The 27,424-nt window shown below is 37.2% G+C and overlaps 1 protein-coding gene across 2 annotated transcripts in view; it reads right to left on the bottom strand.

Moving 5' to 3' along the window:
• LARGE1 (LARGE xylosyl- and glucuronyltransferase 1) overlaps window positions 1–27,424 on the bottom strand; it is a 276,217-nt gene that overhangs the window by 239,020 nt on the left and 9,773 nt on the right. Inside the window, exon 3 of one of the 2 annotated variants that reach the window (XM_090143138.1) lies at window positions 8,333–8,392. The exons of the other annotated variant lie outside the window; for it this stretch is intronic. The gene's annotated coding sequence lies outside the window, so the exon portion shown is untranslated. The remainder of the gene's footprint in view (window positions 1–8,332; window positions 8,393–27,424) is intronic. 2 annotated transcript variants of the gene reach the window in all.

The following is a 27,424-nucleotide window of genomic DNA, read 5'->3' as shown; positions in this document are numbered from 1 at the left end:
CATACTTACCTATTATCTACAGGGATGCTACAAAGAAACTTTAAGAATAAGAACAAACAAGACTTTCAGAAACACTATTCATAAATCAGCTGTAAAAGCTAAAAGAACAAGTGGTTACTTTTCTCATCAATCTTTTTCTTTTCCTTTTGTAGTTTTTCTCCCTAGCACATGCAGTAAAAATTGAAATTAACTCACTTCACTTTTATATACTTTTTCATTCATACTTCAGCAAAACAATTATTTCAAACAGAACAGTAAATGTATACCTGTTTCTATGAGCGATAATGCTCTAGAATTTGTAGTTGTTAAATATGCCAGCAGAAGCAGCACAAATTTTGTGTGGATGTTACAGCAGGTTTTATTTTCCGTGCTTCGGTAACAACATTTTTCAACAATTGAGCTGCAGTAAAGAAATACATACATATTCCAAACTACTGTATATAAACACACATACACTTTTTCTAAAATCCAAAGAATATTGCTCTTCAGTTTATAACTGGATAATATAGCTGCTGAAAATATTAAACCATCTTAAAACAAAAAATTCTTACTGTTTTTGCTTTCAAAACAGGTGACATGACAGTCTACATCACACATTTTATTCAATCAGAATTAAGCTTATTTTGAATTTACCCATTTTTTAGAATCCAAAAGGTTATTTTATTTGATCCTTACGCAGATTAATTTTTATGCAATACTTTGTTGTGATTACCATTTATACACTATACAGCACCCAAGACTGGGTGCGTCCCTTGTTCAGGAAAAGGACATTGACAAAACATGGAAACCCATTTCATTATCATGTCTTATTTATTTAAGAAAACACAATTTTTCAACAACTCACAATAAAAAGATACTCCCTTAAAACAATTTGGATACATCACCTTTCAATTCACCATGTTCTTTATCAACTCTACCTCTGCAATTTACTGATGTAGGCGATCACAAACAGTTAATATGCAGTTCACAGACCCCCAGCTGTGTTACCTCTACAGTAGTTGATTGTAGAAAACTACATAAGAGTTTCACTCAGGCCAAAAGCAATAAAGAACAAAAGAAGTCTCCAGATAACCTATTTTCCTTAAACACAATTTACAAATGCCAGGATATCACTGTCCATTCTTTCTTGGAAGTGCCTTCTTCCATTTGCCCTTCCCTAAACTCCTCCTCCATTCCCATATGTGATTTTCATTTGCTGCCTCATCTAGAAACTTCTTTACCTTTTTCATTCCTCCTCCCATTACAACTATCTTTTTCCTTATGTGATCTCTCCCACAAGTTCCAAAATTATTTTCTGGCATAGGCCCTTTTTCTGACAACAGCTGGTAGCTGCTTTTTCTCATGGTTAGAAGTAAGCATTACTGATATCATCCCAAACATTTTGTTTTCCTTCAGGGAATGTTTTTGTTTTCTCTTGGAAATGAGACTAAAATGCAGGGATGTGATGGAAAAAGGAACTTTATTACCTTTTGGACATTACTTGGACTACTTTGGACCATTGGAAAGTAAACCACTGATGCACGACTACAATTTCATTATCTATAGGATTTTCTTCTACAAATCTTCAGATGACTGGGTATTCATCATACTGTTCAGGGTACAGACAAACAGAAATAAGGATAAGTAAAAACACATTAAAAACTAAGAAGAATATAAGGAACAGCTACAACTGAAACAAAGTACCTACACTTCAAGGATCACACTAGTATTTGAAATCCCTCAACCTGTACTTAGGAAAGCATTCATATCTTATTCTTAAGTCTCTTCGATGAGGACTTTCAACCTTGACCCTCAGGGTTGAATCACAGCAACACTGCACAAAATCACGGACTGAAGATCTATACTTCCACTGAAAAGTCACTTCTACCATCCTCCCTGGCAAAAAGAAAAAAAAAAAAGACTTAATTTTATTCTTTAAAGATTGAGAAAGAACACAAAATGGCCAGTATTTATTTTCATGGTTTTGAATTCTATCACCTGAAGTTCTGTCAAAGTAGGAATGAGTTTGACTCACAATTCTGGAACTGACAGTAACATTTAAAAAAAAATCCTTCTGCTTACCCAGTCTATTGTTGCCTTGTATTAAGAATTACAACTGCAGACTCAGGTGGTAGGAATAATTATTTTGTGTTAGAATGGATTCTTGCTCAAAGCAGAGAAAAACTGATAAAGACAACTTCATTCCTGCAGCCTGGAATTACCCAGAGAGACTTTATATTAGGATGGAAGTTGTGGTTCCAATTGACAAATTTAGGAAATGAAAAGAGTATCTAGTTATACACAAACCAGCAAGGACATGGCTTGAGCTTTCACATTCTACCATGGAAGTTTTCCTTTATTTTACAGTGAGTAACTTCCAAGTTGAACAAATCTGTTTTAGAATTAGTAAAAGAAAAACTCATTTCTATCACTTTTGCAGACATTTTCTGAATTTGTCTGTACTTTGAAGTATTTATTATTCACCTTAGAGCTGCAAACTCTTAAATTCTTACTGTTTAACATTTGACTACTTCCTAGAAATAAACCAAGGTTCAGATTTCCCATATTTCCTATATTCCAACAGGTCTTCCATCAGTTCAGAGTACACTAAATTGATGTTATCTTAATGAAATATCCACAAGTACTTGAAATCAAAGGCTAGATAACTGAGGCTTTGAACCTGGCAAAGTCTTCAAATGCTTAACTTCATGACCAGTGCTAGCCTATTGTTTACGATATTACTTGCTTTACTGAAGAGAATGCATGGTTTAAGTGTTAGCAGAACTACAGTCTAAGTGAAGAGGAACTGCATTCTGAATATTTTGTTATCTCAGTGTTGCAGCTCTTGCAATTACTGTAAGTTGCCTGATATTTGTTTTTCTTTTTCCAAGTCACAAGAGCTTTAAGAGCTTGAAGAATTGAACCATAACAGCTTCAAACCCCAGATGCAAATAAGAAGAATCTATTTAAAAATTCTTCGGCTTTTTTAGCCACCTTCTGATTTTATAACTGACACAAGAGTTTGCTGCAAGGAATCTCATTTCTCAGTTTGCACATGGTTTCTGATAGCAGCTAAGGAAGTTCCATGAAGTGTAATATTTAATACATTCTCCCAGCCCCCATTAACCTTTTAAATAAACAGTAATTTTTTTCCCCTCTAATAGCTGAGTTTCCACTTTCAGTTAAAAAGAGGGAAAAAAAAATACACTGCTGGAGCAGGAGCAAGATTGGTTTAAGGTATAATTTGTTGAAGTTTTACCTCTTCCCGTAAAGAACATACAGTATCCTATTTACAGCATTTCACATTTCTTTAACTAACTGGTACAGACAAAATACTGGCCTTTATTTGCTATTTCCCCATAAATCCAATATTGTCCACACTTCATTACACTCCTACAGTTCACTCGGTACGTAGAAACAACAGCTGCTGTAAGACCACGTGAAATTCAAACAGGTCTTTAAGACTTCAGGAATCTCCCACAGAAGAAATAGGAATTTGCAATGAGGCTTCAATATTCCCACACTTGCCAAATTAACCATTCAATAACAAAATATGGAACGTCACACACAGTTAAGAACGGCATATTTTTTTGCCCAAAGTTCTATGACCAGCCAGCTCTAGACACATCCAGCAAATGAGTAGAAGTACACTTGAAATAAAGTCCTCTAAAACTTTCTACTAAGTCTTGAAAGTGGGGAGAGAATTCAGATTAAGCTTGATTTAAGCTATTCAAAATTCAGCCTTATGTGGGATTTCAGTTGTTCTCTATGCCTTAAATTTCCGACACTCCAACAAGTTTCAATATTCAGTATCTCAATTTCAATACTGACTGAGAGCACTGAAGAGAAATTTCTGGGGGCAGCTGATGTTAGTAATGAATGACATTTCAGAGCTGGGTTTAGTTTCTGCCCTTCTGCTTTCACAGTCCCAAGAAGTGTGGCACCACTTAGAGTTCACAAGAATCAGAGGAAGAACTACAAATACTCATGGTATTTTATGTGGGAACAAACAAAGGAAGCTGATTTCTTCTGCAGATGCTTCCCCATATCAGTTTCTGCTTTGAGACAAAGCCCCCCTAAAACACAAAAGATGCAACCAGAAGCTTTAAGCCTCCCCATCATTGTAGCCTCCTTCAGCATTCCAGAAAAGGATTTAAACATTGGAGAGGTTTTCCTTCTCTTTTCTTCCCCACAATCTCTGATGCACACAGTCCTACTGAATCCTCTGTATTTGAAATAGATTTTGAATCTCCCTTGCAAATTCCCCTATGGCAGGAAGAAAATAAAAAGCCATTCTATGAATCTTTAACTGAGTATTGCTATGGTAACAAACATAATTCAGAACTTTTAAAGCATTTTCTAATGGGTAGTATTTATACAGACAGTTAGTACATGGCTTTAAAACACTCAAATGTGTAATCAATCAGGATGGATTACTGATGAATAAAGGTGAAATGAATTTTAAATGTAACATTAAAAAGTTTAAATCACTACTGTTTGATCTAGTAGTTAGGACAATGACAATTACAGAACAGCCTGCTTGACCAGGTGAGTGAATAAGCGTGACTTCAGGCACTGATGCACAGAAATTTCTATGATGATCAAGCAATGAAAAGAGCTCTAAAATGGCACTTCATTCTCTACTCTGATCTTCCACGGTGTTTGCCACTATAGTGCAACTTTCAGCAGCACAGAAACTCCTCGTTAGTGTTCTTAACTGAAAAGTTAAGATTAGAAATAATGATGGGAAAAGCAAAGGGCTGTGACTCCAGAGATCTGAGTTCTATCTATAACTCTGGGTCAAGACCTACACAACTCAGACAAATCACAATTGTTTTCAGTTTCCCATCTATATGAGACCATATTACCTTTCTCCTGATTCTTGCTCTGATTTTACGTTTTAGTAGGTCATGAACTTCACTGGGCAAGAACCAGAAATGTTTCTGCCACCTGGTTGTAGAGGGACAGTGCACAGATTTCAATCAGGACTTTTGACTGCTATGATTAGCAGGTTACAAACTCTGTATCACAGTTAAAAGACTAGTAGTGAACCTAATGCTTCAGAAGAGTCTGTGGCTGCAACAATACAGTAACTAAACACTATTTGGAAGTTGAATTGAGGAGCAAGTCAGAACACAATCACAGCAGGTTTTGATTAATGTTTCATTTGCATCTCAGAGCAAAGTGACCATCTGTCCACAGACTGAACATACTAAGAGAAGCTGAGAAGCAACCTTTGTCCTATCACTGTTTTTTTCTATGCTCCCCCTCCTTCCCCTTCTATTTTCAGAAAAGCTGAGTCTAAAAATAAGGTAATTGGCACACAGCATGGCACTGCTTGAAATGGGATTTTGTTTTACACAGGAGTCTCTACCTCAACAGAAAGGTTCAGAGAAACTCCTTATTACAGTTTACCTAAGATGACTTCTCAGTATAAAAACAGGGGATCTCAGTGCTATTTTTGATTCAACTATGAAACTATTTTAAAAGACACAAATTCTCTCTTCTATCATTCTTTCGACACTAATTCTAGACTTCTAGAGGACATTTCAAATATTTCACTAAAGCTAGATAAGAACATCTACACATGTCTGAATGAAATCCATGCCTCTTTTCTGACTTAGCAAGGCTAATTCCAATACTGCTACACATGCAAGCAAGAAGAAACAGGAACGAGGAATGTAGTCTTTGAAGAATGCAAATATAGAGATGGTAAATTCCACCAGCACTGCACGGAGGGTAGACCTTATCAATGCACTCATCTTATCTTGCAGTAGCACCCTTCACTAACCTAGTCTGCAGCTCACACCAAGAAACAGCTCAAAGAACAACATCTGCCACAGCAAATCAGTGTACAGTCAGCATGTAATTAATTCAGTAGTTCAAGAAAATACATTTCCATCATTCATCTAATGAAGAGCAAAACTAAAACATGCCCAGTGCTTTGAATACAAGGCTTTAACACATTTAATTTGCAGTAGTGGGTATATGCTCCAAGATTACAAACCATTGCTTGTTTATGGCAATCCTGCTGAAGTCTTCCTTTTAATAACTAGAACTATGGGTGCAGGTTAAAGCAGCTTCTCCTTTTAAGTTGCCAAAATAGTTGTTAAAAAAAGCTGTAGTGGAGAAAATAAATTCCAACTCTAGAAATTTGCTTTTAAGATTAAATAATTCTCAATACTTTTTCTTCCTTCCTCCACAGCTGCAGCTGAAAAACTACTCGCAGATCTTTGCTGAGATATCTGAACATGATAATCACCAACTAAAAGAAACAAACAAACACATTGTGTCTCAATACATTAAGTTCTAGCCCTAATAAAACCTTCGAAGAACAGAAACAGTTATGTGAGGGAAAACACAATCTGAAGTGAAAAAAATAGGGAAAAAAGTTATTTTATGCTATGAAAAAAAAGCACTGCAAATGAAGCACAGAAAGGACAGTGCCAATTACACTTTACTGCCACTATTTGTGGCTCCTTGTCAGTTCCACACAACCAACACTCATCACTGTAGGCTTTCAACATCTCGTCAATTGTATTTCAGAAAAATTAGCATAAATGGGTTTATAACTTTATGCAAGTCTGATTCTACATTTCTATTTAGATCTCAGTAGCATGAAGAGAAAGAATGTATTTATTTTAGTGTAAAACCAACTTCCAGTTTAAGACACAAAACCACAGAGAAGCATCGATGAACCGATGTGTCTTCACCTCTCGAAAAGATTAAAATAAACAGAAATTTTAAATAAAGCCTCTAACTTGTGCCCCCCTACAAAAGCACGGCCTTGCAAGGGTTCATCTGGCAAAAACTTATGAGATGCAAATGCTGAGTTAGCTGCGATTTTTCTTCTCCTCTCTCTAAAAACTGGACCCAAAGAAATGAGGTAATGTGGGATGCAAATCAAACTTCTGTAAAGTGTATTAACCATGACCTTGTTTCCTTTTGTTCTTCAAAGACTCCCTCATTCTCACACTCATTTTCAAAGTTTGTGCCTGCATGTGTACTAAGTATATTAGGAAGATAGTTAAGGTACACTTATTTTGGAGTTGTTGTTTTTTGGGGTTTTTTGGGGTTTTTTGTTTTGTTTTGTTGTTTGTTTTGTTTTGTTTGTTTGTTTTTACTTTTCATCTTTTATCCAGCCTCTCACCACTCATTCTTATCCCAAGTAAGGATATGAAGAGAGGTCAGGGAGTATGGGAGTAAATTTGGTATTTTCAGCTGAGCACCACTGTAAAAACAGAATTGACAGCTGCAAGAAGGTAAAGGGTAACTCATTTTCAAGTGGTTAACTTCCACAGACAGGAGCTGGTACAGAGTACAGAAGAAACACTACCTTCCCTCAGTGCGTGTCACTCAGCCCCTTGAGAATCAGTGCTAGCAGTAAATAGACCTGAGTCAGTAAGGCTAATTTGTCCAGTTGGAGACATTCAGATAGATTAATCCAAGTTAACTACGCATGTGGAATTCAAGTAGATTAGCTACACTACATTTAAAAGTTATATGAACAACCTTGCCCAGAAACAAGAAAACTCTTTTGGTTTTATTTAATTCCATGGAGAAGAAAAAGCATTCACATTAAAGATTGAATTTGGTTAAACGAACTCCTTTAAACCTGACACATTTAATAATACAGCTCAGTTCTCCACTGTCTGCACATATGCAGTCCTTGACTTCACGTACAAAACAGTAACAGAAGTCTCAATTCAAGAAAATACTTTTTTGATAAATTCAGGTGCTAAGATTTCCAATTTACAGACCCTGGAATCAACCCCAGGAAGTAATCAGACATTCAACCCAGGCCATTCTATGATTCTATAATTCTCGATCATTGCTTGGACATGAAAACAAACAGCAGTCCACTCTGTGAAGCATTTTAGGTGATTATCTAATTGTGAAGAGAAATTTGATGCTGATAAGCACTGATCTAGGACATGAAACTGGAACTCACGGAACAGGACTAAATTTCACATCCAGCCACTGTGCTTAGCTGAAGAACAGCAGCACAGTTTGCAACCTCTGGAACGAGAACACCACCACTCTACAATAAAGAAAAAACTACACACGGGTTGCAATCCTTCATTACACTGGAAACAGATGCAACACGCTTGCAGTAAAGCAAGTAATGTGTCTGCAGTCTAGGTACACGGACACTCACATCTTGGTGGCCAAGTACTCAAAATCCAGGACCAGTCAATGTCATCAATGCTGAAACCTACAGAGTATACTGTTCGTTCCTACACTAGCTAGGTTAAATCTGCTTTTAGTTATTTGCAGAAGCTGCGATCACACCTCCTAACTGTAGCTTATATCTGCCATGGCTTTGCATAACTTTACTCATGCAATTACTTACATAAAATCAAGGATGTGTTTCAGATTCTGAGGCTCTGCCCAGCAATTTCCATATACAGACCTAAGAGGCAAAATTACAGTCTCACAAGTTGGTTTGGATGTGAAAGACTAGAAAATACACACATTCTTAATTTTTCTCATCTAAATACGTATGTATGCTTGTAAGTATATGCATATATTTGCCAGAAGCACCACAGTGGCACCTTCAGTTTTAAACATCTTCAATCCGGAACGGTTTCAAACCTCATCATACAGAGTACAGATGACAAAAGATTCCTGTATTACTCGCAAATATAACTATGGCTTCAATACTTATACATGACACCTATTATTGGAGGGGAGGGCAAAGAAACAAGTAAAATCACATTTGACTCCCATCAACTACTTTTTCCTTTCAATTGAATACAAAGGACAGGAAAATTCTTCCAACTATGTTTTACTTCTGACTATCAGAATGACAGTCGTTTATTTGATTGCTAATTATCCTTTTCATTATTTTACAAGAACTTCTATTTCAGTGATTTGTCTTGTTTCTTAATTAGATCCAGTACTTAAAAAAAAAATCTCATCCATAAACACTGCACTTTTCTTTTAAGATCGAACGGGAAATTTTCAAAGGCATAAACATAAACTGGGAATTTAATTCCTACTAAAAGTTGCTGAGAATTAGTCTCCTGTCTGGAGCTTCTATCTCTACATAATTTCAGTGAAGACTGTCAAGAAAGAACCTCAAACAGCATTAGCCTGAGTGCTAATCTAGTTAGGAGAGCATTAGTTCAGGCACTAAGAGTCACATTTGGATTACCATCTGCACTGGGTGATTTACTTGTCATTACTGCTATAACATCTCTCTTGAAGAGAGGTGGGATTCAGGTGTTCGATGTCCAATGCTGTCAGGTAATGGCTTAAGCAATCAGTGAGAGAAGCAAAGGCATCTTCTGAGTTTAAACAGATGTTTTACTTTCCCATGTAGCTGAGAACTACAGGATTCTAGAACCAACAGAAAAATTTTGTTTGCACAAAGAGACATACCTGAATTTGATCTAAAGCATGAATATATAGTTTTTCTGAAAGAATGCCTCCCATTCAAACCCGCATGTGGCACTTCTTTTAAGACATAACCAGTAACTTTTAAGCACTACATAAAACAAAAATCAAAACCTCCTCAAAACCTTAACAGTCCTAGTAACATTCTCCTACCAAAATCTTGCTATAAGAGCTCAATTTATTAAGGGGCTATCACTCAGTCCTTATGCACAACAGCTGTAATTCAAAGAAATCACCTGTGAAAGAGGAAATACAATTAACATTCTCTGTTCTCTCTTCTCTGCTACACTGAGTATAGACCCTCAAAACCATGATGTGAACAAGTTTCTCTCCCTCTGCAGCCACTACAACTCCTTCCATATCAAAGGTATCCTTTAGCATGGGCTGGGGGAAGGCTGTATGGCAACCTAGACTCATTGATTTTGAATTAACAGTAGTATTTGTTTGTAACAAACTGTTAGCAAAACAAAATAGGCTGTCCACTGGATTCCTTGGAGGTATGTGCCACCTGTAATAATTTCCCTTGGATGAAGTTATGGTAAAGAGCTTTTTCAGCACACACTCACTATAACTACGTACATATGCATAGGATGAAGCACGAGCAAGGTTGCCAACTTCAAAGAAGAGAATGCAGAAATGGAAGCTTACTCAGAAGTCATACATACTGGAGGTGTGAGGTAGGAGGGAAGAATAACAGCTCATTCTGAAAACAAGGAGCACCACATATTCCCCAAATTGAATATAAAAATAATAAATATATATATAAAATAAAAATACAACTTTCTGGATTTTTTTTATTATTAATATCAAAGACAACATACAGTTAAGAAAGGTAAGACAAAAGGGCAGATCAAAATTTTCCACATAAATGGATCAGAAGAAATAAGTTTCAGTAACTGAAAGAACTGTGCATTATACCTTCAGTATATCTAATAACAGCTATAACTCTGCCAACTCCCAGCCTTGAAAACTGAGCTTGGCAAAATCTTCAATCTAAAGTAAGTGCATTTGTTTTAAAACTTATTACTGGGAAACATTCTAGAAAGTTAGATTATAACATCACTTTCTTTAAAACAATTGTGTATTATAGATCTGACAGGCTCTGCCAGTAACAAATACACTCTCCCACTCACCAACTGTGGGTAAGAAATTTTGCAAGGCAAATGGACACAAGATTTATTGCCTTCTGCAAATCTTAAAGTTTCATTTACATATATGTCTACATACATCGGAAGGTTGCAAAGATGCTCTAAACCCTGCTGTAAGACTGTCAACTCAGTGAAGCTAAAAAGGCAGACTGAGAAAACAAAGAGGTGTGAGGGCAATTTTTGCCCAATTAATCAGCCTATCTGCACCTTTCCAAATTAGATATAGGTCTACCACTCTCACAAAGCTTTAGCTCCCCTCTCTACCTACCTCTGATTTAGAGTAGGTACCTGAATTATCATGGTACTTGATGGTGTTTCCTCTTCCTAGGGGAACTCAACTTGGCTGACTCATGAAAGGAACTGCTCCATGGGCACCCTGTCAAATATGTTGCGCAGGAAAGTGGTGAAGTTATCAACCCTGGGGGTGTTCAAGAACCATCTGGATGTGGCACTGAGGGCATGGTGGGGATGGGCTGACAGTTGGACCAGTTTGAAGTCTTTTCCAACTCCAATAATTAGCTCTTATTGGTCACTGTTTGCTTTATTATAAGTCTTCACAGAATGCAATGTATATAGGTAATTTTCACTTCAGCTTAGCTAACTGTATGCTGAATCTGTTAAAACTAATTTACTGACAAACATCACTTCAATTGCACAGATGATAAAGAGAGTTCTATTTAGGCTTCTGTGGAAGCAGTTTCTTTACAATGAGTACTTGCAACTTCGCTTTGTCTAGTAATTGAAATACTAAAAACATCAAACATCTTGCTTGATTTCTTCTAAAGCACAAACAAGTTTTAGTGCTCATAAAGGATTTTTTTCCACTATCTACTTGGAAACAGATGTGCTAAAAGATGCCAGGCCAGCTTCCTCACATAGAAGTTAAGAAATGGAAGGTAACTTTCACTTAAAGTAAATCTACCTTCATACTGGGCTGCCAGATGTCCTGTGGCAGGCAGCACTTAACTTCAGCAACTAGAGAAGGGCATCTCCTTCAACCTGTAGTACTGCAAGCATATCTTACAGGCATTTACACACACCGCAGCATACACTACCAAATGCAATTCTCCCAAATACATTTTCAAAAGGTACCTAAAGCCCAACAAAGAAAACAAGAAGAGAGAAACTAACATTTTTCACTTCACAGCGGATCTCCCATTACCTTCCCTGCATTTCAATGCTGGTAGGAAAAGACAGCCATAGTTCCAGCTGCCTGCAACTTAATAAAAACCATTAGGCAAAAGCATGTCTTTCCAGTCCTGCAGACAAAATAATCCATCACAGAAATAGATCACTCAAGAATGGGAAAAGGACTGCTTGAAAGAGAAAAAAAGAAGGAAAGAGAAAGTAGTGCACGTAACAAAGGAGTAGTAGAAAAATTTTTAATAAATCTTTCCAAAGTTTATGGAGATTGTGCTTTATAAAACATTCATCAAGTCTAGTGCATTTTTCCCTTAAGTTAATTAGCAAGAAGGATGGCTTGCTGACTGGCTCAATATAAGTTGCATCATGAGTAAGAAGTAGGAATAGCTGACTTTATGAGGTTCCTTCCAACTTGAATTATTGATGATCTATGACTTGATGGTAAACATTAAGAGATTCATAAGATTTGCTGCTGGACATCTAGAGACCTGTGAGTATAAGACAGTCAGTATTTCTATAGCAATATCAAAGTGACTTTGCAGGAGGAAGAAAAGGCAAAGCAGTTTCAGGGAAGCTCTTAAGAGCTAGGTTGACAAAGATACGTACAGCATATGAGACAAAACCAGACATGACACTTTGGAAGAAAAAGCTTGCAGACCACAGACTTCAAAAATACCTTCAGCCATCTACTTTTTTCCCCCTGTACTTAAATCTGTTTATTTTAAGATGACATTACATACATGACTGGTCACAGACTTCTTGAGAAAAGAATCAAAGTGCAAGAACTTACCCCAGCCCAGCAGCTAAGAGGGAATTATACAAGAGGCACTGTAGCCTAGAGCTAAGACTCAGGAGAGTCTGAAATTCTGTCTAAGGAGAGGTAAGGACATTGGATCTAACTTTTGAGACAAAAAGAGAACAGAGGTACACATGCTCCTCAAGTCAAGCAAACAAGCTGTGGGGAAAGATAGTGAAAATATGGGTCATTGTTAGAATAGTCAAGTATGAAATAAAACCGATGTATACAGTTTCCTCCTTCTTTTTTAAATTAAGAACATTCTTCTTCTTATATTCAGAAAGCAACAAAGAAATGACAGAATCAGCATTACTTCATTGTCTAAACTAACATGATGATGCTGACCTATTCGTTCATTGCAAACAAATGTATTAATATAATGCTCATTCATAAGAGACACTTAAAGCATCTTGAAAGTACATTTCTTCCTCCTTGCTCTTCTCTGAAGACAGGTAACTAAATTCAGTCAAGTCAGATTAAGTTTCACGTTGTCACTGTGGCAATGTTTGGGTTTCAGGCAATAACAATTTTGTTGTCCTTTAAAATAAGTTTATTACTATTACTTTTTTTCCTCCGCACAATTCTACGAGCTTTTGTATTTCTTATTTTAAAGAAAACAACTTATGTTACAGCACTTGTATACAGGCTCATTTTAAAGCTTACAGATTCTTACTTCAAGGACAGATGAAGCTGGCAGTTGTCCACCGAGAGAGTTAGGGGCAGTAAAAGAAAAACTCACAACATAAAGTGTTTACTATTCACTAAACACAATTATGACCCAGAAGAAAATGGGCAAACTGAAAGGAGTGATGACAATAATTCTTTAATAGTCTACTAGAAATTTCTATAGCATTCCTGTCTACCCCAGGAAACAACATTTTTTCTGCATTTTCTCATTGCAAGACACACTGTGAAGACCTACAAAACATTCCTGTTAACAACACTTGGCAAAAAGACTGCGTGGTGCCTCATGATTTTTGGGAATGGGAAAAGCATAAGCATTGGCAGTAGAGCACACTCTTTGGTATTATGCACTTAGCTACTGACATGAGCAGTAGAAACCCCTACTATACAGACCCTAAAACTTTGAGAAGCTCTACATGTACCGAACCTACTTTTTCCCCACCTGCACACTGAATTTTTAGTTTTAGATTCTGAGTAAAATCTTTCAGAACACCTCTGTGTATCACAAGCACAGATCCCACTTGGAATGACATTTATCCTCATGAGTCATTTCCAGAGACATTTAGTATAGCATCTGACAGATGTGTTACTGTAGCATGGCATAAAGTTTCTGAAAAAGAATTGTGTAGAAGTAATAAAGGTTTTTACCCTGCAATACACAAGAAAGATCATGTTTAGGTATTCAATGATGTATTTTTATGTATATATACATATATATATAGGAGTGGGTATCATCCTACAATTTCTGGAAAAAAAAAAATCAAATTTTTAAAGCAGATAACTGAATTTTCAAGGTAGGACTTAAAAGTATTCATTTTCACACTGCATCAACGTTGTGTGCAATTGGACTTATTTCTAAACAAATTCCTACATTCCAGTACAACTCAATATTTTGTAATTTATTTTGTGTATTTAATACCACAAAACAGCCCAGCTCTCAGAGGCCTGTAGTCCAAGATGATTGCAAGCTTTACTCCCCCACCAAAACAGCCACCTTAACTTGGTTTGCTACATCCACTACTCCTTCTCCTCCTCCCATGTGCCCTATCACCACAACCATAGAAAAAAAATTTCCCAGTTCAGCTAACTGAACCAACTTTTATACAACTCCAATAGGAGAAAAAGCTTTTGATGCAAGAATCACCAAGTTGATTATCTAGCTCCTTCCTACTGTTAGAAATGCACTGTACACTGTTATTCTAGACAGCTTGGTACAATTAGCAGACACAGAAACTCTCCTACTGTGCCAGACCAGACTGTGTTGACCATGAGGACGGTCAACTCTTTGAAAGGGTAGATAACAGCAGGACGAGGGGAAATGGTTTGAAGTTGAGGGAGGGAAGATATAGGTTGGATGTCAGGGGGAAGTTGTTAACTGTGAGAGTGGTGAGGTGCTGGAACAGGCTGCCCAGAGAGGTTGTGGATGCCTCGTCCCTAGAGATGTTCGAGGCCAGGTAGGATGTGGGTCTGGGCAGCCTGGTCAAGTATTAAATGGGGAGGTTGGTGGCCCTGCCTGTGGCAGAGGGGTTGAAGATTCATGATCCAGGAGGTCCCTTCCAACCCTGGCCATTCTGTGATTCTGTGATGCTTGGCTCTGGGGTGATTGGTCAGTACCAGCTAGCACACCAACTAAGTAGTGTTTAAAACAAGGAAGAAACAAATACAAGAGCATTCCCTTCTCCCACTAAAGAGATAAAAGACACCTTATCTAATTATACAGGACAGATGGAGACTTTTAGGTTGAAAAATTATCATGCAGCCTTTAATACAAGGTCCTGTTTTCACTCATTTACAACTCTGCCAACTTCAACAGTTAGAGATTAGGGGGTTTGTCTTCTGTCTGCCTCCCTGCACATTGATTTTGTTCAGGTTGTTACACCGTGCTTTGTACTTTGAAATGTAGGACAAGGATATCACTTGTATAATTTCATTGCTAGTGGCTGAGCTTTGTAACATCTCCCCTCATGAATCACTGAGTGGCAAGATTTTGTTTCACCGCCTCACATCAGAGGACACGAAACCTAATAAAGAGGTCAGCCATCATGCTAATCTTGTAGGTGTCTCATTATGTTTAACAGAAAGAAGTAAGTTACAGCCACAGCCACCCAGATGCCCAAGATGAAATAGCCTGCAAAACAGAAAATTACATATCTAATTGAGAAACACCTAAGAAGTTGATACTAAATGAAGCTTCAAACTGTCAGGTCAAGTCATTTTGTAGGGTAGAATATTTGCTTGCTAATTCCTACAGGAAATACCTGCAGAACAGGGATACCTAACAGCTATGCAGGAAGCTTGATTTACTGGTCTCACGCATTTTCTGTGTGATCTTTGATTAACTTAACAATTAGACTAGTACCTTTATTACTACTAAATTTCTGAATACCTATGTTTATTGTTTCATTAATTTTCTTTTCATCGAAGCAAAATGCTCCAATGAGGATGAGAATTTCATTGCACTAAACCCAGCAAGCACCTCAAGAGCAAAGCTATCTGACATTTTTACTATTTTCTGAATACTTCAGTACATATTTAGAACAAAATTACAAAACAGAAAAATATCCAAGACATTCCAACACCAATTTCCCCCTTTTAACTAATGATTATTCCTCTCTCGTAGCTTGAGATCAACACGGCTTTTGAACAGAACTTGGTATCAGCAGATCCCAACTCTGGCTAAAACTGTCAGCCACAGAGCTGGGATCTCAGGGTCTGCAACATGCAACTCCATTATCTCTCAGAGTCCTTTGTGCAGACTTTGAAAGAATCAGTGTTGCTACACTAAACTATGATGCACAATTTTTCTCCTGCAACATACAGGTGCATCATTGTCACGTAACATGATGTGTGAAGGAACAGAAAACCTGGAACTGCGTTTAGCCCTGTGGCTCAACTTGTACCCTCTCTCAGTATGCCTGAAGGACAGAACAATTGTTATAGATTTATTCTTCCACCATCTATGTCTGCGTTTCTGAAGAAATAAATCAAAGTCCAAAAAAGAAAGTGCGGGAACTACTGGAAAACATGAAGAGGTTTAGCAAAAAACTCAAAACTTATGAGCTAGAACAGTGGGTCTCACACAATGAAAGGGTGAAAGTTTCTAAAAAAAAATTCTATCAGTCTCAATCACAACCAGGCAGAAACCTTTTATACTGTTTCCAGCATACAAGGAAACATCAGCCTTTTCTCCTAGATGAGAGCATGGCCACATCACACTGATCCCTGCATCAATCATTCCAAGTAAAATTATCATAATTAACTGTAATTTAGTCACAAAATGGAAGCAGTTTTTCCAAAAAATCTCTATTCCAGCTTGGCAGAACACAGCAACCTTCCTGCCGGCAAAAGGCTTGCTGAGTGTGAGTTTCCAGCCCAGGTGCAAAGGAGTCTATCATTGAGTCCTCCAAACATGCCCCTGCTGTTGCCCCAAGGTCCTAGCAGTCAGTGAGGCAAAGAGTTCCATCAGTAATGGGTCATCATCTTTGAGCTGGCACGGTCCACCAGAGAAGTGGCTTTCTTCAGCCAATGTACATTTCAAGACTGGAGATAATAGCCAGGAATAAAACTTACCTTCAGGTGATATAGGAATCAGCTACGTACTAAGCATTAAAGGAGGCTGTGCCAATTTTGCCTTTACTCGCCATCACTGGGATTCATATCGTTCATAATACTTCCCAAGATGCCTGAAAACGGGCCATGCACATAAAACCACAAAGATGTACCAAGCTTTCCCATTGCTGAAAAATAAGAAATAAAAATCCATACCTTTCCTCAACTACACAAGAGCCCTGACACAAGAATTCCAGAAAGCCTCTAACAGACTTCATTACACAGATATATCATCCTTAAGAATGTTTACATATGACAGTGACTGGCAGTACTAGAAGTCCAGAGACGAGAGAGAAGTGGCACACACAATTCACAAAAGGAAGTCATTGAAAGAAAGCCCTTGTCTGTAAGGTTTACCAGCTTGCATGCCTTGAATGGTCAAGAATTCACAAACATTTGGATTGATTGCAACAATCATGACTGAGGAAACAAACAGTAGCTTAAGTTTCTCCAGAAGGAAAGTAATTTTTTTATTTTTTTTTTTAAATCTAATGAAATTAGCAGAAGTTTCTAAAGTGACTTTCAAGGCAATAGTATCCACACAAGTAGGTTGCTTCTGTCTGAGAAGTATCAATTCAGTCTTATGAAACGCAGCACTCATTTTAGCAATATCAAGTTCCCCACAGTTTTCAGTCGGCTGCCCTCTTCCCAGATATACATGTTTGTCTGGCCCGCACAAAAAAGACAAGGGATGATAATTGTCAAGCTCTTACCACACCTCTTCCTCACTTAGGAGCAAGGAGTTTTAATACAAACTCTCATACCTTCTTAGGAATCATTAGCTTTTATGAGGCAGTTTTCTGTCTCAGAGACTTGCTAAAGTCAATCACCAAAAATCTTAGGTCAGGTCTTACCCACTGTCTGCTCCTCAGTTTTAGTTGTGGGAACACTGTCCTGGAAATGGTATCCTTTGTTATCAACATAGGCCATGCCTTCAATTGTTTTTGCTTTGTTCAGCTGTTTCTTCTCATGCTTACACACACTTCCATCCATATCACAGTCATGAAAAATTTATGATTTCTCTTACAAATTTCCACTTCTACATCAGCAGAGGTCAAATGTGTCTAAGGGTGCTGTTATTTATCATTTTCTAGACATGTACTGATGTTTACCAGTCTTGACAGATAGATCTGAGGTTTCAGAGTCCTGAACTCATCATAAATGAAGGCCGGCCATGATGGTAAAATAATTTCTTCTAAAATTCTAAGACGACAGTAACCACTTTTTTTTTTTGTCTTCAGATTTCCCCAGGGCGTAAACACATATGCCAAGTGTTGCTCTTCCCCTGCAGCAGTACCAGTGGTTCCAGTTAATGAATATTGATAGCTTATCCAAGAGGACAGCGTTTCAGTCATTCTGGCAGGATCATTTAATTCATTCAGTCTACATTTTGACAGCACCACGTATCAAGGTATCAACTTCATGAAATTGATACCATCAAAAGTTGAAAAAAAAATGCATATTTAACTAAATATATCTTTTACTTTCGTTTTACAAGAATCCCTTAGATTAGATCCCTCAGATCCCAGTCAGGCACACAAGAAAAGTCTACCCATTTCGAGTCTAGACCAGCAGTCACCCCAGCAGACCACCCTCTTTAAGATACTATGCTTACTGACTTGGGTCTGATATCCCCCTTGCAAATGAATTTATAGTAATGAATCATCTACCCCCTGTACTATCAATTTGAATTGGAAATAGAGTTCATAAGACAAAGGCATTACTCTAGGCATGAACCTTTACCAATACACTAGGGAGCAGAACTTTGAACTTGTGGCTAATTACTGATTGGTATGCTGGTTCTGCATGTAAAAATCACTATTACTTCAACATGCACAGTGACAGCTCCAATTAATAGACAGAAAAACAATTCTTGGCAGAGAAAGCAAAACATGGCCAAACATACTAATGCAGCAGTCTACTCTAGAATTCACAAGTCTGGATTTGGTAAATATTTTTTAAGCCTACATCAAGTTAAAAGAGAATTAAAAGAAAGAAAAAAGCATCGATTTACATCTGATTACAGGATCTAAACTTCTTTTAAGATGAAGCAACTAATCTTTTCTCCTACTCATGTTTGCAAATTTAATAGAAAAGGTGCAAAGAAATCCTTGTGCTACAAATTAATAGGCCATCTCTCATGCTACAGGTGATATCTGGAATGGCTCTAGCACAAATGAAGATAAAAGGCAAGTCAGAGTGCACTTCTGGCTTGGTCTAGAGTCATACCTTTTCTAAAGGAAGCAAACTCATTCCTTTGGTAGCCCTTTAAAGCAGCACAATCTTGTCCATTCATACGCAGAAAATTAAACAGATTTTTATAATATGAGCAGTTCAACTATTAAATCAAAATGAGATGAGTATAAAATGAAAAATAAATATCTCCATTGAAGGGGGAAGGGTACTTCCAATCCTAAGAAAATACTCATGTAGCTTGCTTACAGAAGCATTTCAAATACAACAGAAAATCACACGTTGGTAAAATAGGCCAAGAAAAATCTTGCATAACAGAATACCATGAGAAGGTCAAGAAAACTTTTTTTTTTAAATCCTTGTTAACAGTGATAGAAAGTAGTTAAAAGCATCAGTAGATCTAAAGACAACTCCATAAAAGTGTGCTTCAGTACTGTTTTACCTACTAAAGAGATCCCTTGAGGATAACAGATGACTACTCATCTTTGAGATTGATGCTGACTGAGATCCGTTCTTCAGTGCGAGTTTCACAGAGAGCAGAAAGCTGATCACACACTCCACAGATGTCAGCTGGGGGTGGCTCTAGTCAGATGCCTACCCCAAAAACAGAACACTTAAGGCTGAGATGCTTTGGGATCAGGCCAGTCTTATAGTGTTCCTTCTTCCTCCTCTCCCCAAATTTCCTTCACACTCCTATAAAAATCATCCAGGCAACCATAGCGATGCAGTGACCAATTATAAATCACTCTGAAAACTACATTTGAAATTGTAAAGGATATCCATTACTACCAAAAAAGCATCTGTATTCTAGTTTTATGCTGCCAGTGCAGGAAGGTAACAGTAGACTCTAGGGAGCAGACTGTCAAAGTGCAGTTATAGATTTTTTTACTTTGTTCAGAAAAATACCAGATTACTGCTGTGGTTAGAGAAAAAAAAATGTGTTAGTCTTACAGGGAAAAAGAATCTGTATATTTCCAAATATACAACAGGTTAGTTTAAATCGCAGATGTTTTAGGAACTCACTTAAATATCATCTGTGCTCTTCCTTCAATTATAAGTCATCTTGTAGGAGAAGAATGTTCTTTCACTAGTAGCACTGTCTAGCTGTTCAAAAAGCAAAGAATTTTATAAATGCTCAAACAAGAATTCCAAGTAGTATGTAATTTTTAATCTTGCTAAAGAAGTTCATCTGGAACTTCTCACTGGATTCCATTCTTCAAGCACCTGACGGATATTGCTCTTTTGACTTCTGAGAAATCTGTTCTTCCACCTACCTGATCTACTGCATTCATAAAGGTATTGTAAAAATTCACTGCCATATTCGTAAGTCTCCTAAATTGCTATTGTTTGTTCCATTCAAGACTTGCTATTACTAACCTCAATATAGGTATTGTTACCCAGCCTTTTGAGCTCCTGTAACTTTTATGTTCTGTAAAACATTTCTCAAGGTCTAATGGTCACTGGTGCACTGTATTGTCTGAATGGCCTGGGCTTGTAGTTCATACTGATCGATTGGCTTCCTACAGAAATACTTAAGGAAGGAATTCAAAAACACCACTGCCAACATCAGATAAAACAACTGCTGGGTCAAACAAGGAAATGCAGTACCTTCCTTGTAAATTCAAATCTTGAAGATTCAAATATCTGTGTAAGGCACAGTTTATTTACAAAATTTGAATCCTGGAGCCAGGAGTAACTGCTGGAATTCCATCAGGCTCAATGATTAGAATAATTCCCCTAGCATTAGGGAACATCTCACTGTAGAAAAAAATAAAAATGAAAAGACTAAGAAATTAAGATCAACCTTTCTGCATCCTCCTCCTGCCTTGGAAGAGAAAATAAAAAATACCAAGCACATTCCCCACTGCATCTCAACAGGATATCTATCCGGGATGTCTTACTTTCCAGATTCATCTCCTAATATTTCAAAGGAACAGTTTACTATCAGGCTAGCCTTTCGAGGAATGAATAACACTAAAGGAAATATATCATATACCACAGTCAATTTCAATGTGACAACTGTAAAGAGATGAAAAACAGAACCAGATGAATGTGGATAACAACAGTAAAGATATATTACAGAAAATAGAGATCACATGTCGAAGAGGAAGCCTACCAACATTTTTCCCTCAAACAATCAAAGTTTAATTTCACTAATGGGTCAAATCTTTTGACAACTGTCTTTTACATTAAAAAGAAACATGATATCAATTAAACCAAACAGCTACTAGAATGGTTTAGACAAGTCCACAAAATGTTCTCCTTAGGCTTCAGTATGATGATGAGAGTTTTCTTCTTACGAAAGATTTATCTGCAGGGAAAGAACTTTGCCAGCCTGTCAGTGAAGCTAAACACAGTCTTTCTACTAAGCCATAGAGTTTTGAATAGTTTTGTAACTGCAGTGCTTCCACATGGGAAGACACCTCCTAGTCAGTTTCATGAAATGCTGATGCCTTTGAGTAGCTTAGTCATCTCCTTAGACCTGTCTTGGCTCCACCAGAGCTGCGAGGCTCTCTCCCACCTGTTGCTACTGAAATAGAGTGGGTGGTTCTGATGCATGGAGAACATTCACATGCTTACTGGGTACCTACCAATAGATGATCTTTATTGCTATCAACTTCTTCTGTAGGTTTGTTTTTTTTTGAACGTATGACTGAATTTATATAACATCTCCTCCCAACATTAAGCTACATTATAGTATTTAAAATAAACACCTGTATGCAATACATGAATTCAGAAGGACATTAAGAAAAAAACTGGTTTTTACAAGGCTTCTATTCTCTTTTCTTGTTTTACTATTTTCCATGCTTACACCAGCATGCAACTTACAGAATTTACTCATTCTCCATACAAATACTTCTACCCGGCATCTTCATTCCACTTCAGCTTCACAAACTTCTTTGCTTAAGAGATGCTGAAATTATGAAAATCTGGACAGATAAAGGCAAGCCAAGAGGATGCAGGCGAATTTACACTGTTTTACTCTACTAGGTCAGGAATACATTGTACATACACACATGCAGAAATCCAAGAGCAAGATTATTTGCGTCTTTGATTTTCTTCCAGAATTCCTGAGAACTGCTTGGCTCTCCTTTTCTGCCAGTTCTTTACCAGACACAAACAACTATTAAATCCAATTCAAATGACTGCAATTCTTCAAACGCCTGATGTTAGCACAATTACTTAAGGCTTCACATGTGCTATAAACAGTAGCATTACTTATTAAAGATTTGAGGGTGTTTTCAGAGCGTGCTACACGATTCCTTCCAGTCTTAAATACTACCTAAAAAAAAATCCGCTTACACCAGACTACGTAAGAAGTAAAATCATTGCAGAAAATCCACATTCAGGAGAATATAGGGGTCTCAAACCTTTTATATCCTTCCATACATTCCAACAAGTGAAGCAATAAATGTAATTTCTGTATGCTCATGACATGGGGAAGATTTAAGTCCTTATTCCTCTTTGCAAATACACAAAGTTCAAAATCTTAGTAAGTGTTTTCAATGAAAAAGCATACTCCCTCACTTACAGTGTTCAAATAACTCAAAAGACAGAAGATATATTCATGAAATTTTACAAAAAGAAAAGCACCTAACTTCTGTGAAGAATATAAGCAAAAACCACCTGCACTTTTTTGAAGTTATAAGTAATCGTTATACATTTAGAGATGCTGTATTTCAGCAGAGCTAGAAACGACAGGCTCTTTTGCTGTGATAACATTTACTACAGAAGTATTTTCATTTGCCACAGCATCACCCTCTATTGCATAAGTAGCTATCTATCGAGTAAGACAAAATTACTTTCATTTCTCACTGCTGTTATTTTCTCTCATAGGTTTTCCAAGATCCCTGCTCATTAAATATTTGTCAAATTGCACTCACACAGCATGCCAGGCAAAGAGGAGATGAGAGGCAGATGCTTCTGCATGTTAGTGGGCGGGACTGGAAACAGGCTGGGGAAGCAGCTTTTGCATCCAATCTATTATAGCTGTTTTCCTTCTAACCATCTAATAGCAACTCACACATTCACCTGAAATGCATTAAATCCTCTGAACTTAGGAAATGATGCATTATTGAAGTCACAGCAGGGAAGCCAACTGAGTTTAGCTAACATAAAAGACTTGCACTAGAACAACTTCTTTATTACAAGGTTATGGATAATAAAGAAAGGTAACATTTTAATGCGGAGAAGATGTACAGTCAAAGAAGCAGCAAGTATTTCCTTTCAGAAAAAAAAAAACCTCAGATTTTTTCCCCCACCTCAAAACCAGCAAAACAGATCAACAAGGCCTCTATCTCTTAGACCCCTGGTCCAGAGTATTATCTTTCTTCCACTTCCACTTTCTTCAGCTACTCAAGCACATGGCTCTTGGAATAAATTCAGATGTCTATGACCTGAAACACAATTTCACCCCCTAGAGATTTTCAGTAACACTTAGTAGTGAGAAACTGAAGCTGCAATAGAGCTTAAAGAAATACACTAGGTTTTTTTTTTTGTTTTTTTTTTTTAATTTTTTTTTTTTATTTTCTTCCTCTTCTTTAGATTGCTTGTCTCGATGTTTGTTTTTATACACAGACTACATGCATACAAACTAAAAGTACAGTACATACACACCAGTCTTCCAACATACTAAAACAAAAAGGAAGACAATTCTATGTAGTATAACAGGATAGAACAACGTGAGCGTAAGTCCTTGTCTAGCTCCATTTAAACTACTGAAGGTGACATGAGAGGTGAAACGCATATAGCAAGAATGACTAAATCCATAAGTAGCCTCCAATTATTTTTTCCATGGATACAAGTGACTACAATCTTATCAAACAGGCTATTATCAAATCTCTTCAGTGACACAGCTTTCTGTCAAAGAGAACAAATAAAAACAAGTGCATAAATCACAAGGACACGTGGCTTAAGGCCATTATCACAGAGGATTGCTGAATGGTTTTTGCATCTTCTCTTCTTCCACTTTGTTTTAATAACATAGTTATTCTTACCTGTGTTTTCTAAAGACTAGAATCCTCCACAGCTATGAGCGGCAAACAGGAAAATCCTCTCACTTGTTAAGAGAGAGAATCTGGGCTACAGTTTAAAGGTACATTCAGTAACATCAGGATAAGAGGAGTGATTTTAATTAGACCTGCCAGTTTTGTCTAATTGCATAATGCTGGATTTACTGAGCACCATACTGGGTATTATGGACTGTGGTTGCCAGGCATTACCAAAGACCTATGGTTTTTCTGTGCTAACCACAGTATAAATACTTCATTAAATTATACCTGTTCTACAGTGCACACAAAATCCAAACGTAGGTAAAGCATAAAAAAACTGAGCAAGTACTACTATCAGTGGTCACTGTGCATTTGGGGATGCCACAAGGGAGTCATTACTCTCAGATGATATCACCTGTTTCAGTGGGAATATTCACAGCATTCACTACAGACTACAGTGTGTAAGCATCCTACAGTCTACCTCAAAATGAAGGCTAGAGCTAAGTAAAATTGCTCACTTCCCACAAAGTGCAAATTTGGATTTTAACCTGGGCTTCAGACAGAATGAGAAGAAATTGATACTCTGTACAGACCTAAGCAGACAACTGGATGATGTTACAAAGCAGTCCATAAATCTCATGCAGGCTGTCATGCCACCTCCACCCCATAGAAACTACAGAACTCACTACAGTCAAGCTTCTCAATCCCTAAGAACAATTTTCAGAATGCTTTCATATATAAGGAAAAAGAACAAACGACACACCATCAACTTTCAATCTCAAGGCAACCCTTTCCCAGAGACGCATAAACCACCAAACCTGAAGCGCGTTTCAGAACCAGACTATTAAAAAAAAAATACAGCTCTAAAGTAAACAGTCGAGTCTAAAAACTGGATGCAAACCCAACAGTTAGACTGCAAGTGAGAAGGTGGAAGAGAAACAGGAACATCAAAAAACCATAATCCTGTAATACAAGAATTTGAACACTGTTTATTGAAACTAGAACATTCTTCCTCCTGAACGCTACGCCACTATTCTCTTAATGATGGGGAAGAACGAAATGTTTAAAATCTTCAGTCCTAAATTTCTGCTTCATAATTATGGTACTTTTCAGCAGTTGCTGACTCAAGCAAATAGCTTAGCAAAGCTGAGCAGTAATTAAGAGATTTCATTTACAACACAATTTCACATTTGTACAGGAAGAAATGTGCTTCTTATGACATGAAAATTCTTAATACTGAAAAGACACATGCAGATATAATGCCACGAAAGTCTTTCATTTGCTCTGTGAAGTAAGCCATTCCTTCTTCTAGTAAGTAAATACACATTTTAACAAAGAAAATTATTCAAGGCAAAACTTTAGAGGTAACGAATACCACTGAGAGCTACAGAAAATTTGAAGCTTTTTAGGATCATGAATTCAAGTCAAGAGGAGTCTTGACATTACATTCCTAAATGAATGGAATTAGACTCAATGGTTCTGCAACATGCTAATACAATTTCCTAAACTGTACTTACAGAAATGAGATCTACATCAATTCACACTTTATTTCAGGCTAGCAGTTTTGGTCAGCGAAGCCCTGAATGTTTTTACAGATGTAGATCTATAAGCAGATGGAAAAGTAACATACACAAATTATTTCCTAGTCAATTAAAGAAAATTAGAAACTGTTTTAAAACCACCATTCCTTGTAAATAATTACACAGGAGCTAGTGATCATCGTAGACTAAAGTTAATATTTCTGACTAACCAGCATTCCATGTTTATCTTCACCTCAAAGAGATTTTATCCTAATAGATCCAGAGCATCCACAAGTTCTAGATGTATTAAACATGGGACAGACAGTCAAGAGATGTCAGCGTTTTAATGAGGCTCTTATGTAACTTCTTCCTCCCGTTTGTTATTTAACATTGGCAAAAAATTCTGCACAAACTGTGCCACAACGGCTAGAGAATCTTTCCCTTTCTGGAATATTTAGTATTTTTATAGAAATAATTGTTTATAGAAATAAATACAGAACTTCAGTCTACGCATCAGCTGCAGATTTAGGAAAGGTAAAAAAAATGGTGCAGATATTACAGCATCTTGGCCATGCAGCAATGCTTGGAGGGATTAATTAAACATACCATCCACATCCCAGTTCATATACATAAAAGGTTACCTTAGATATGTTTCTAGGCTTAATGAAGCCCTCAATGAAGCCATCTCTAGAGTACAGATTCTTGTCTGCACCACAAAGCTATTCCTGGAATTACAGCAAAGCCTCATGTATTATAACTTGTGCCTTGCCAGTAAAAAGAAAATTAAAAAATAAAAAATAAAAAAATCAAAGGTTCTTAAAATCAGAGCATTAACTCCAGTATGGACACCAACTGTAGGCCATGACAAGAATACCTTGAATGAAACTTAGTTCTAAATGAATTCTAAATTCTAAATGAAAGCAAAATATTTAGCATAATATTTAAAATATTTCATTTGGCAAATGTTAACATGCAGAGATATAAACAACCATTGTTTCATGGAAAGAAAGCAGGAAAACAGGATACAAAGTAAATGGACAGACCGCTGATACTTCAGTTGCATACTGTGGTTTCATTCCCATCTTAGTGACACATCAGAACAGGCTCTGCAGTACTAACATAACAAAGGAATACTACAATATTATATACCAAGAGACACTGATAGACTTGGGCTGCTTTCAACACTAGCACTTTCACAGCTGAAATTCCTGTTGTTTTTCTTCAATCAGCACTGCAAATCTTTTTTATTCTATATCGCCATAGAAAAGCTTTGCTACGTCCATTACGACAGCATCTAAAGGCACATACACCCAGCAGAATCAAGGTGCTAGATACAAAGCCATAATTTGTGTAAATTTGCCCATTACGTGCTCTGCTGAATTCCATTTTCTTTGTTTAGAGTGCTTCATGGCTCTTTAGCCACAGCTAACGGGAAAGACTTCTGCAAAAAGATTCATCAGAAAGACTTATATGCTATGTTCACACTAATCTGCAGTGTCCAGTGCTACTGATGTAGATCAAAACTGGGGTCTCTACTGAGATTTCCATGCCATCCAGAAGCATCACTGTCTTCCTACCAATGTTCCACCACAGTGAAAGCCAGCAGAAATGCATGGAGAGGCAACTGGAAAGTGCAAGACTGACAGATCTTCATCCACATTGGTTAGTACCTCACTCACTCCACTATGAGCAGCACTGATTTCAGGGAGATGGCTCTTAGGAAAAGAGAATGTTTTTCACTTCAGCTCATTAATGCTCTGGCTTGAATCCTCATGAACTTAACAGGAACAGCCTCACTACAGTTTTGAGTAGGGCCTTAAAAAAACAGGGATGTGAATTCAATAAAGACAGGAATAAAGAGCAGCTAGGAGCAATGAGCACAGGTTCCATGTCCTCCCATTGTTCAGCCTAGATTAGCAAGGCTGGTTACTAGTAGGAATTTGCACTGTGTTCCAGGCAGCA

The sequence above is a fragment of the Phasianus colchicus genome, chromosome 1 (assembly GCF_987193195.1).
Source record: "Phasianus colchicus chromosome 1, bPhaCol1.hap1.1, whole genome shotgun sequence".
Classification (NCBI taxonomy): domain Eukaryota; kingdom Metazoa; phylum Chordata; class Aves; order Galliformes; family Phasianidae; genus Phasianus; species Phasianus colchicus.
Note: the sequence above shows the minus strand (reverse complement) of the source record. Positions and strands in the feature narration are given on the sequence as shown.